Genomic DNA, 12914 nt, shown 5'->3' with positions numbered 1-12914 from the left:
TCCATCAAATCTAATCGCCGATATTTGCGTCGCATTTCGCATACCTCACTCGCTATTTCTATCTCCGGGTCTAATCGCCAGTATCGCGCACAAATCACCGACATTTAATTCATAACTCATGTGCCAAAAAATGATTTACGCGCTACCCTACTCAATAAGAAATCGCATGCAAAGCCAAAAAAAAGACAAGCAGGAACTCAAACGAAATGGACGCGCATCCCGTGTAGAAGCAACAGTGCTGCCTGCGAAAATCGTTTCAAAAAATTGGGTAGCCAGTGGACAGTAAAATATTATCTCAACAAAAATCAGTACGAAACCTTTGCACTACTTTTTTTCAGTTTTTAATTTGCTACTTTTTTCACACGTTTTCAAACGAGTGTGCGTGGCGACACAGTTGGGCACAGTGGCGCGCATGCGCATGACGATTCCACATCAAATACGTAACTTATAAGGAATTCTACATAAGCAGCCAATGAGTGAAGCAAAAGTAAACAAAAAACACTAAAGCCAATTCAAAAATGTTTAAGCAGTCGCCATGATTTAGCTACAAAAACAACGGTCACAATTTGTGAAAGAGATCTTCAACCGAAATCGCTGAAGAGGTAGCAGGAAAAATTTAATATTTGACATAAGGCGATAAACACCAAGCATGAAAGACAACCAAGCAGAAAACGAGCGATAAACTTGCCACAACAAAAACAAAATATGATGCCAAAAACAACAACTAACGCATAAGAAATGCCATAACTACCCGAAAATCAAAAGCGGCGTACCAAAACAAGCACATAAAACCGAAAACTAAAACAAACCATACCATATAACTAAAGTAGCAACAACAACAAGGCTGCGCTGCGATTTGAAACTGAAATAAAATAAAAACTTAAATGATTTATCATAATGTGATCGCAGCGGTGGCGGTGGCTGATGGCAATCACAAGCGCGGACACAGTTAAGACGCAGACGCGAGCGCAGCCAAACAGACAGATTGGCTTGGAGGTGATGGAGCGCCTCCGGTTATGCGCTGGCTGGCTGGCCGGCGGTGATGTCAGCACAGAACGCAGAACGAGGCACGTAAAAAAATTATTTTTCATGCTAAACGCGATAAATGCGACAAGCTGACGGACAGACGGTCGGCTGGACGGGGATACAGGCGACGCGCCAAGCGGATTGTAGGTCGTCTCGTAAAAAAGATAACAAAACAACCACAACTACAGCAGGCGGCAGAGATAAGCCGCGTTTGCGGGCGAGTAATAATTTTTATTTTTGGATTTTGGATTTTGGAGGCAGCAAGGAAACACGAGAAAGCGTTGAGCAGTTAACTGCTTTTCTCGAAATGTCAACTCTTCATAAAAATTAAGCGGACATAAATTAAAAACACAAAAAGGTTAAACGGAAAAAGAAAAAATAAGTGAAGACGTGCCACAAAAGAGATATAGAGCAATAGTCAGCTGACCTCGAGCGGGCGTGTATCCGCAAATAAAAAGCGTGTATGGGAATTGAACGAATAGCGGTGTTTATAAACAAACGAAAACTAGTAAAATGTGTGTAAGAGAGCGAGAAAGGAGAGAAGAGACAAAAATAGACATGACTAACAGTAAAAAAGGTAGCAGATTCTATACCAAAAGTAAGCTAATGCAAAGCCAGGGTAGTATTAGACGGCTACAGTTTGGGCGGGCTAGCACTCAGCCTTAACCGTAGGTAGGGTAGTGCGGACTCCGACTTCTAACGGTACAGTTACCACTTTTTGTATCAAAATTCTTTGATACTTCGGTGTTCATACTTTTTTTAGTTCTTTTAGGAATCTTCTTCTGCTTCTTTTTAGGCATTTTTTTGCTTGGACTTTCATTTTGAGCCCCAAAATATCTGCTCAATGACTACCAAAGCCGCAAATTGTTTCCTTCAAATTTCTTATAACACTTTTTCCACTTTCAAATACGCGTAGTGTGTATTTCAACGATATTAAATTACCGTGCGCTCTTCACATGGCGCGCATGCGCAGCAGGCAACACCAGAAAGAATACATGCAACCAAAAAAATAAATAAAATAAAGGAAACAACTATAAAACGAGCTGTAAAAACAAACAAATTAGTATTTCAGAAATATTTCTGCTCAGTTTGTTCATTTCTATGCCCGCCTTCGGAGTTGGAGTCTACCTACTCGTAAAGCAATTTATGTATTAACCGACTTATGACTTTTGACTTCGACGGCGCGTTGCAGGCCAGCCAATTGGTCCAGTCTTTGTCGTTGAGCGCTTGATGACAATCTCGAAAATTTACGTCGTATCCCTTAACCAGTTATGAATATCATATTTGAAATTCTTGCTTGTTAATATTTTGTCTCCCTTTTATGAGCTCCAAAACTGTTATCTTATCAGCTGTAAGTGATCTCACTGCACTGGAGTTTAGTAAGACAGTAGTGCCTGCTCCACCACAAATAATCCCGCACAAAGATATATGCTTAATTAATGTACAGCAAAGTTTATGGGTTAAGGGCGACAACCCGCAGCGCTGCTCCTTCTCACACATGTGTACTTACATAGACAATAAAAATCATAAAGTAAATGAGCTCCACATTTTGGCGTTCGCTGATATCGCTTGAAGAACATATATGATTACAGCTACTAACCCCAAGTCTTGACTACATTCTATAGACCGTTAATCCATATAATTGCCCGACTTTGCAGTGAACCTTGCATTGCTGGGGATATTCTAATCAATTTATGTGCTCCTTAATTACCGCAGTCTTCTTCGCAGTCATATTTTTCACATTATCACTGCATACTTTCTACTTTCTACTTTTTTCTTTTTATTAAATTTACTTCTTGCACACCAAAACCCCAAAATGTCCATATATCCTAACGCGCAGCCTTCTCTTTCTTCACAGCTTCTAACATATTTCATTCACAGCCAACACACCTCCCCTTACAACGTAGACAACGCGCTTCGTGCTCATCGCTTTCTCGCTACTTTTTCCTCCGATTTCAGCATTTCGAAAGTCTCATGTTTCATGATTTGACTTATGACAATTTGTGTGTTGCCCCTGTAAGACAACTCACAAAGACTGGCGCTGACATTTAATGATTGTACGCGTTGATAATAAGATTTGTAGAACGTCTGCGCCGTTCTTTATTTTCATTTCTCTTAGTTTCAATTGTAATCCCTTGGTGTGCTGGAAATTGATCCTCTGGAGAATTTATGATTATTTGAATATTTCGTAACTGAACAAAGTGAGTAATTGAGTGCTGAGTCAACTTCGCATTTGGCTTTGCAGGAGTCATACTCGAAAGGGCATGAAAAAATTCATAAATTTTTAATTACAAAGAGCCGTTAGTTTGCAATTGTTGTAGTAATTCGTTTTTCAGAATACAAAGCTTAAGCAATCGTACTATGAGCTGATGTAAGCCGAGTGTTATTCGACTGTTGAGTTGAAGTTTAAGTTGTTAAATGAAAGAAAAAGTAGCAAATTTTGTCAGTGAAAGCTAAATTTCGAGTATTTAGTTTAGAATTATCTTATTATATACAGACAGAGAGACTGACGGACAGATCGACGTGACTAAATCCACTCCTCTCGTCACTCTGATCATTTACACCTATAGAATACCTCCAACGCTTGCTTCCGGGAAATCTTAGTACAATTTCTAAATTGGCTCCTTATAGCCATTTTCTATGGAGCTCAATTTTTTTAGCATCGCCACCACGGGCACGCTGCTGAAGTCCAGACGCTACACCCTATCTTCAACGCCGACGAGCATAAATCGGCTGCAATTTCACGATCGATATTCGTAGGAAGGCAATCAATCGTCGCTGGCTTATTGGCATAGGCCATATACTTGACGTAGTCCCACAGGAAAAAGTCTAACTGCGTCAAATCCCACGACCGTTGCGACCATTGTCTGGGCCATGTCAAGAGATAACACGTTCACAAAACTTGGTTTTCAATAAATCGATTGTGACATTCGCTGTGTGGCTTGTGGCACCATTCTGTTGAAACCACATATTGTCCAAGCCCATATAATCCAACTCGGGCCAAGAATATTCGGTTATCATGGAGCGGTAGCGATTCCCATTCACAGTAACGTGCCGGTCTCAATTATCACGGAAGAAGTACAGATCAATGACGCCGCCGACCCATAACCCATAACTTTTTCGGGATGCAATGGTGACTCATGGAGTATGTGTGGATTGGTGCTTGACCAATAACGCATATTTTGCTTACTGACGAAGCCATTCAACCAGAAATGAGCCACATCGCTGGAGATGATTTTTCGATGAAAATCCGGATCATTTTCAGCCAAATTCACGACCATACGACGATTCTGAAGGTCAATCGGCTTCAGTTCTTGAGTCAATTTGATCTTGTAAGGGATGTTTCGCTGCAAAGACGTCACAGAGATGCCCAACGCTTGGGAACGACATGTGAGATACTGATTTGGATCTTCCTCAATTGATGCGAAAGCGGCAGAAATAGTCTCGGCATTAAAGGCACTTCTTTGTCTTATTGGCACGAGTACATTTTGTACTGTGCCTGTGGATTCAAGTTTTTCTGTAGACGCTGAATTGTTGATCTGACAGGACGATTATGACGACCATGAATTGGACGTAGTCTTCTTAAGTTGAGACCACTGACTCCAAATTCCGGTTGAAAATTTTAATAATTTCGACTCGTTGTTGGATCGTATATTCTTCTGAATATTATTTCTAAAGAGAAATATCAAAAGAGCGGGAAATAGTATGGCGTTCTTTGTTGTCCTTTTCCATATACTTTTGTAGCGTTCCTGTTAAAATTAGATTAGTTATTAGAAGGAGAAGGATTAAAAGTTATGTAATAAATTAATCAGCAAAAATTTTTTGGACTTGAAACAGTGGAAGCTGAAGGTTGTTTGGGACTTATGGAGACATTGCAAAATTTTGTCATTTTTTGATAAAACCTGTCACTTGTCATGGTTATAAATAAATTTTTCCAACCAGCTTCCTCTGAACTTCTACATACTTATGTATAGTACATATGATAAAATAGATAATCTCTGTAAATTCTACCATTACGACACCTTGACTACTTGTTATCTAATCACACACCAATTTTCAATTGACAATTTTTAATTAAAAATCACATTTTCCATTCCAACTTGACATATCAGCGCTCAGCGTCGCTAAAACCGTTTAATCATACGCAAATAAATCAGTAACTCAAAACCAGTAATAAAAAAATTAATTAAATTATTTAAATGACCAGTTGTGCCAATTTCGGACGCTCGTCGTCGTTCATAAAACCGGCTCTTAACATTTTCTCTAACAGCCAAATGCAAATGAACATGCAATAAATATTAAACCAATGAGTATGTCACCATATATGCACTTGTGTGTGTGTGAATCTGTGTTTGTCTCGAGCAATTTCACGGTTTTAATAGCTGCATATATTTCTTTAACTTATTTAATTAAAAAAACAATTAATTTAGTCTCACTAATTCACCATTTGTATGCATTTGAATGACAAAAAACACAACAACAACAATAAAATATTTGACCACAAGCAACATTTGCATTAATTCGACGACTTGTCGAATGTGCTTATTAACACATCAATTGATTGGCGTTAGGGTGGCGGCTTGTTAAAATTATACTTAGTTGGCTACTTGTCTTCCAAGCGAATATACATACATACATACATATATATAAGCATGTGTATGTAGCTGTTTATAGGGCTTTGTGTGCTTAGCCAGTTAGTAAGTGTTGCTGGTATGCGCTGTGAATACGACACTTTACGAACTGTTAATTAACATATGTTAATCTTCACAGCTCGCGGCTAACGGCTACCGTGTACCGTCTGACTTACTACGTGGAAAAAGAGTCAAGATTTGTCACAACTTCGTGTATTTCTGTCGTGTTGTAAAAATTGGAACAAATAGCATCAAAATTGGTACATAAAACATGTTTAACTGACTCATTAACACGTTATTATTGTCGTGATTGCCGATTCGCTTAACTATGAGTTCGTTAAGACAGGTGTACCTTCGACGAGTTCCCACGCCAAGTTAAGGGTTTTTTGCTGAAAGTAACTCAGCTATTTAAGTTTACGAGGTGGCATATTAAAACCATAACAGATCAAAGGAAGCAAGTGGCACCAAGTCCAGTCTGGATAGTCAGTGAAGTGTCAGTTGTATAGGAGAGGCTGTATGCTCGCTACCTTTATACCCCCTAGCTCAAATTATAGACTCAGGAACGAATTTAATATGGATTCATTCAGGTTCTTGGTGCCTTAATAGGTGAGATATTGTTTCGACAAAAAAATTGCATCGATGAAATCGCGAGGTAGAAAACCGCATTATATTGGGTAGTCGAAAAAGTCTTTTCGTATTTCTAATCAAACTTCAACTTATTTTTTTTATATTTATACTCAGCTTTTTGTACAAAAATTTCAAAATAAAGCGAATTTCTTCATTATTTTCACTCCTTTTTGAACACCTGTAACTTTTTTCAACTTCCCCGAATTTATTTTTTTTTGTTAAACGAAGCCTGAAATCTCACCTTTTCAACACTATATAGTATGACACAATGTGATGGGTAGCTCTGGAGATATACGACTGCAACGACATCTATTGACATAATATGAAAAGACTTTTTCGACTACCCAATATTTAGTTAGTGGTATCCTCTAAAAAAGGTCGTTTCTATCCAAAGCAGTACGAACTAACTAAAAAAAAAACAAAACAACTTGTTCGTAGAAACTATCATCGTTATAAAAACTCAGCATATTGACCTGGCTCTGTATGAGAACCCGGAAAACTCAAGCATTCCTATTTTTCTACTTTTCCAATCAGCTTCTTTTCATTTCAACTGAGTTCAGCAAGCCTGTTTGGCGTTCCCCTAATTCAATCGTACTCTTTCACTTTTATGCCACAATTGATCCTACACGACTAAAGAGAGTAACTAAAGTAACCCACACAATCAATAAAATATGTCAAGGCAACGGAAAGTGCTTGTTTTACACGCCAGTTTAACATGCAAGTTTTGAAACATAAAAATAAATTCGACAAAAAACATAAAAACTCTGCTTAATGCAGTGATCCTTATTAGATTTCCAAACACAAACCAGTCTCTTGCACTACGAACGTCGCTCAAACGTACTCGTACAATACCAACAACAATAAGGGAGTGCACTCGCATTTCACCAAAGCGTTGCTTTGTTACATGACTTGAACTGTCAGCTTGTGTCTAATACGCATGTCAATGTCATTATGGCATTTGAAATATATTTGTGTAATATTGAAATGCAACACTGCAAAGGCCGCTTTGACACTGGTTACCTTGTAAACACGACTGTATGGATGGATATGGGGCTGCATTTGAATGTAGCTGTTTACAAGCGAACATAAAACAACGCATACAAAAAGCGTATATGCAGTTAAATGCAGTCGTATGTGTGTATATGTGTGTAAAAATATGTAGTTGTATTTGTATGTGTATAATATATGCATGCTTGTGCCTCCACACACTTAGTAAATGCCATTGTGTTTGTTGTTCATAATAAATTAGTAATCCGAACTGATTTCTTTTGACATTTTCTACACCCTTCCCTTGTTTTGGTGATTTTAATTCACTTTTTTTTCTAATTTCCTTATCCGCTGTATTGAACGTTATTAATTTGTTGTAATTACAAAATCTTATGCGATCAAATATCCGTAAGTACACGCCATCTGTCAAAGGGGGGTATGAGTGTAGCCAAAGCAATTAGATTTAGGAGTTTGTGGTTATCTGATTTGAAATTTCTTCGGTGAGAGGGTATTGGCACACCACACCACTGGTGACTGTGATGAGGTAATTTATTTGTTGAAAAATAGTTATTTAAGGAGCAAGATATCGTATAGCCGTGGTGATGGATTATAAGCCTAGTTTTATTTCTTTAATCTATAACTTTTTTTTGGAAGATCGCGGATGTATTAATCAGGTTACGAGCTTTCAGATGAGCGCTTAGATTGTCTTCGGTAATAAAATTACACGAAATAAAAAGAAGAACTGAGAAAATGTAATTGTGTATTATTTTTAAGAATCAGATGAATATATTAGTATGAAAATAAGTACACTTAGATCTATCTAGAAGGAAATCAATCTTTCACCTCTTCCCAAAACTATGACACACAGTTATCGCTTCGTGATTTGTATACCCTGAACAGGGTATATTAAGTTTGTCACGAAGTTTGTAACACCCAGAAGGAATCGTCGGAGACCCTATAAAGTAGGTCTGTATATATACGAACTAGTCCCTTAGTTTTTAAGATATCGTTTGAAATTTTGCAAATCCTTGTATGGACAACTTTCACATTTGACAAGATATATTCACGAAATTTGGTATATATTATTTCCTAAAGCAACAATGTAATCTCCGAAGAAATTGATCAGATCGGTTGACTATAGCATATAGCTTCCATACAAACTGAACACATAGTTACTAACAGAAATGCACCTGTGAAGGGTATTTAGCTTCGGTGCAACGGAAATTAACGTTTTTTCTTGTTTCTTGTTTCTTGTTAAAGAAGTATGCTTATGTTAGGTTAGGTTCGGTTGGATGGCCGATCGAAAGATCGGACTTGGACTGCTACATGAACCTGTAAGTGTGAGCTCCTAAGTGTCAGCATGGAACTTTGTACATTCTCCAATTAGTTTTTGGAAACTACTTCTTGATCCGATTTATCTCTGATTTCTTTTTTATATAGTAGACTCGCACCAGCTAACTCCGGCTATTTATCTTTATCCTTGCTTATGGAAGCGAAGTGGTTCTCTCGCGTATAGCCGAGTTTACAACAGCACACCAGTTGTCTTTTTGCTGTTCGGCGAAACTTGGAGATTCAAAGTGAAGCCAGGTCCTTTTTCACCTGGTCTTTCCGGCGGAGTGGAGGTTTTATTCTTCTTCTGCTTCCCTCTGCTGGTACTGTGTTGAATGCTGTCAGAGTTGGTGTGTTTTAATCCATACGGACGACACGACCTAACCAGCGTAGCCGCTGTCTCTTAATTCGCTGAACTACGTCAATGTCGTCGTATATCTTGTACATCTCATCGTTACCGAAGTCATTCGCTGTTACTGATGCACAAGGAACCATAAGTCTTTCACTCAAAAACTGGTAACGCCGACTCATCAAATGTTGTCATCGTCCATGCATTTAGTACACCATATAGCAAAACGGGGATGATGAGTGACTTGTAGAATTTGGTCTTTGTTCGTCGAGAGAGGACTTCACTTCTCAATTGCCTATTCAGTCCAAAGTAAAACCGTTCGTCACGTACATATCTTATAACATTAAGCGCCTGGGTCCGTTTTATATATTATACAATTTTAGAGATTTCTTCGTCTGTAGTTTTTCAGGGCTCTGATTGTAGCTCGATGGCATAGAACTATTTTCTTTACTATTAGAAAGACAAGCCTGTAGTTAGACTAATCCGCTGATGGCGGCTTAAGAGGCATTAGGTAACACAACCGATGGTAAAAATTCTTCTTTTAGGAAGCACCATTATTTGGATAGAAAATCTTCAGATGGTTTATCATCATTGGACGGGATCTCTGGACAAGATCTCCGGACCATTTCTCTACACTAGTCTTTATTATCACTTGGACCCGCATTTTATGGGAGCTTATCTTCACAACTTTGATATTTTCAAGCATGATTTTCAGCTAAGTGTAGTCCCTTTGCACTACACGCCAACTTAACTGTACTAACCTAGTTATTCTCCGACTGCATTCACCACTTCAGTGTCAAAATTGATCTCCGCATAAAAATTAAGCTCAAATTAAAGTAAAATAAATGTGAGCACTTACGAGCGTAAATAAATCAAGCATCGGCGAACAGTGTGCTCTTCTTACTTAAGGGCATTGTATTTACCGTTATGACAAATATTCGAGATAACAAACAGCAAATACAAACACGCGTGCCAATAAGGCGAACCGGTTACTCTCATAAACCCATCCGGGTAATTTTGATGCCATTTGCATTTCGTTAAGCGAAAGACAAAGCGTTCGCATGCACTTTGTGCCACACAAAGGAGGGTCAGAAAGGAAATTATGATGAGTTGAAATGCAACAAAGCTGATTTAAGTCATAATTTATCATTTTGTTGGATTAGTTCAACTGGAATTTTTGGTAATGCAAGCAATTCGAGTTCAACTGTTGCAGCGAGTGAAAAAAGTGGCGGGAGAGGCTTAAAAAGCTTCGGTGACACATTTGATAAGCAGATGAAGAGAGAAAAAAGGCAAACAATGTACGAAATGTAACCGCAACAAAGGTGCGTTCAGCATTGTTTTGGACCGACTATTTAAGTCGGTATACTTATCTGCTCGGGAAAAAGAAAATGTTGAAAGTGTGACAATTCGTTTTGTGTCATGATTAAAATTTTAATTTATTAGGCATATGCAAAGATTTTTTCAAAAGCGTAAAATTATACATTTGAATGCCGTCAGTTGGCCATATTACTAGCTGCAGCTGCTACTGTGCCAGCGGGCGTTGTGTGTGGAGCTTCGAGCTAACACCAGTTATTGTTAGTCGGCCTGTGGGCTTTTTGAACGGCACTGCAGTTGCATTGTCATAGACGGTTATTGGTGTTGCATTGAACTCACCGCATTACGTCGCACTTAATTTACATAGAAATATTTGGTGTTAAGGTGACCAGAAGTCAATAAGCCGGTATATATAAACCTGCTGAAATTTTCTCTACAGTCTTTGACGGCTGTTATACTCCGATTTAATTTACCCTTTAAAAGCTAAACTAGTGGAGTCCTTGAATGCAGGAATTGTAAGATGTGAGCTAGTAATTGGGTTCTTAGTCGGTCAAGCTTAGAAAAGTTCTCAAATTTGAAGTTTATTGTCTCCCAGGAAAAATTGTCTTATTAGAAAGGTAATTGAGAATAAAAGAATTGTCGAACCCTTTATACGAGATTATACACTAGATGTGAGCCTGAAGTCGTCAATGTTTGGGAACCCCAATATTCGTATCCCAAGCTTTCGTGTTCCTTTCATTGGAATTGCATTTTTACGTGGCGGTTATATAACCTCATCTGTGGAGATAGCCACTCGTTCCACTTTTATATAGATAGCCAGCCGCTTGTTCCAAGACAGACGCCCGCTAGCAGCCGCACCTCTTGGTAAACTGCTGTACAGCTTGGTTAAAGTAATTACTTCGGATTGGCCACTTCAAGACTCCCTTTCTCTTACCCGTCAGCGGCTGGATACTCAGATTCACTACCCCACCTCATATACACTGGAAGACCCGAGATAAGAAAGCACTTGAAGCATTCGAGAGGACTGTTGTTCGCAAGATATTTGGAGCCGTTCGCGTGAGCGATGAATATCGGAACAGTTCGAACCACCAACTATATGAGCTCTGCGGCGACATGGGTATAGTTAAGCGCTTAAAAATCCATCGAATGCACTGGTTAGGTAATGTCGTTCGCATGGAAGATAGTACTAGAGCTTAATGCTCCTTTGACTCGAGATCCATGAGTGGACAACGGAAGCAAAAACCAAGTGCTTAGCAACCTGTCTCCGCATGGAATGTACAACTTGTGTGACCTTGCAAAATATAGAGGCAACTGGCAAAATTTTGTGTTTTCGACCCAGACCGACCATCGGTTGTAGTTTCAAAGAAGAATCTGGAGTATTCTTTTACAAAATGTTTAAATAACTTTTTTACTTAATGTTCAAATCAAAGTGAGTCCATCTCTCCAGCTCTAATGCAACTTCTGACTATTTGCTTTCTACATCTCAACACAGTAACTCTGGCCACTTTAGCGGAGCTTACCATAAGTCGACTTAAGTCACTTGTAGCTGCCACACGCTCGCCCAATACAGCAGCAACGACAACCGACGGTGTCATAATTTCACATTTCACACCTATTCAATTCCATTGTTCGACGGTTTTGTAAGTCACCTTGTGTGCTTCGTCCCTACCATTTCTTTTCATAATTGTTCGCTTTTTCGCTGCCATGCAGTCGAGCCATATTATTGTCTTCGCCACAGTGCAGTGTCTGCGCGCTTGACTCGCTGGTTGTTTTGCATTTTGGCCTTAAGCCCAAAATTACACTCCTTTATGACAAAGTATTCTCTTATCACCGCCGCCGCCGCCGCCATTGTCTGCTCGCGCGAGTTGTGACCCAAGATGTACTCGGTCGCTTGCCATCGCCGGCACACACAGTCACCGCCTAACTGTCTTCGCTACCCCCATTTCGTTTCGTTTAGTTCCATTCGTTGCGGTTGCGGTTACGTGGAGACTGACCGTCTCGTGTATGCGCAGTGTTTAACGCCTGTTGTTGTTGTTATTATTACTGTGCTGCTGCGGCCGCTATTTTGTTATTGTAATTGTGGTGATGGTGGTGGCGGAGTTGTTGTTGTTGTTGTTACTATCTTTAAATGCATAAACGCCCTGCGATAGCCTCACTCCACCAGGCGACCGCGCAAACCCGTTCCACCTTTCTTGTTTATTTTCCTTTTTGAACAGTTGTTGGCGCGAACTTTATGGTTACACCTTCAATTGCCGATGCGCCGCAACATTTCCAACGGGTCACAGCGCCACACATACAACTCGTACCTACACTTCGGTGGTTTGGCATTGGCAATGGTCATGGCGTACTTGTCCTCATCGTTGTCGTCGTCGTCGTCGTCAATTCGCTACAACAACAATAATGTATGGCAAGGAGTCAAGCATAGTAACAGCTGTGACGTCGTTGGCATTGCCATCAGCCGGTGCGCATCAATGGCTCTTTGGGTGAGCGAGGAAATTGCAAAAGCGAACGAAAAACTCGAGAAATTGAAAAGGTAATTTTTCACCCTCTGTCCGCGCGCGCCCCACGTAAAACAAAATGGAAAATCGCGTTGAGGCGCACAATACACAAATTTTGAGCTGGAAAATTTGCTTATTCTAAAGCTGTGCGCC

Source organism: Bactrocera neohumeralis, chromosome 4 (assembly GCF_024586455.1).
Source record: "Bactrocera neohumeralis isolate Rockhampton chromosome 4, APGP_CSIRO_Bneo_wtdbg2-racon-allhic-juicebox.fasta_v2, whole genome shotgun sequence".
Classification (NCBI taxonomy): Eukaryota; Metazoa; Arthropoda; class Insecta; order Diptera; family Tephritidae; genus Bactrocera; species Bactrocera neohumeralis.
This window is presented reverse-complemented; position numbering follows the sequence as displayed.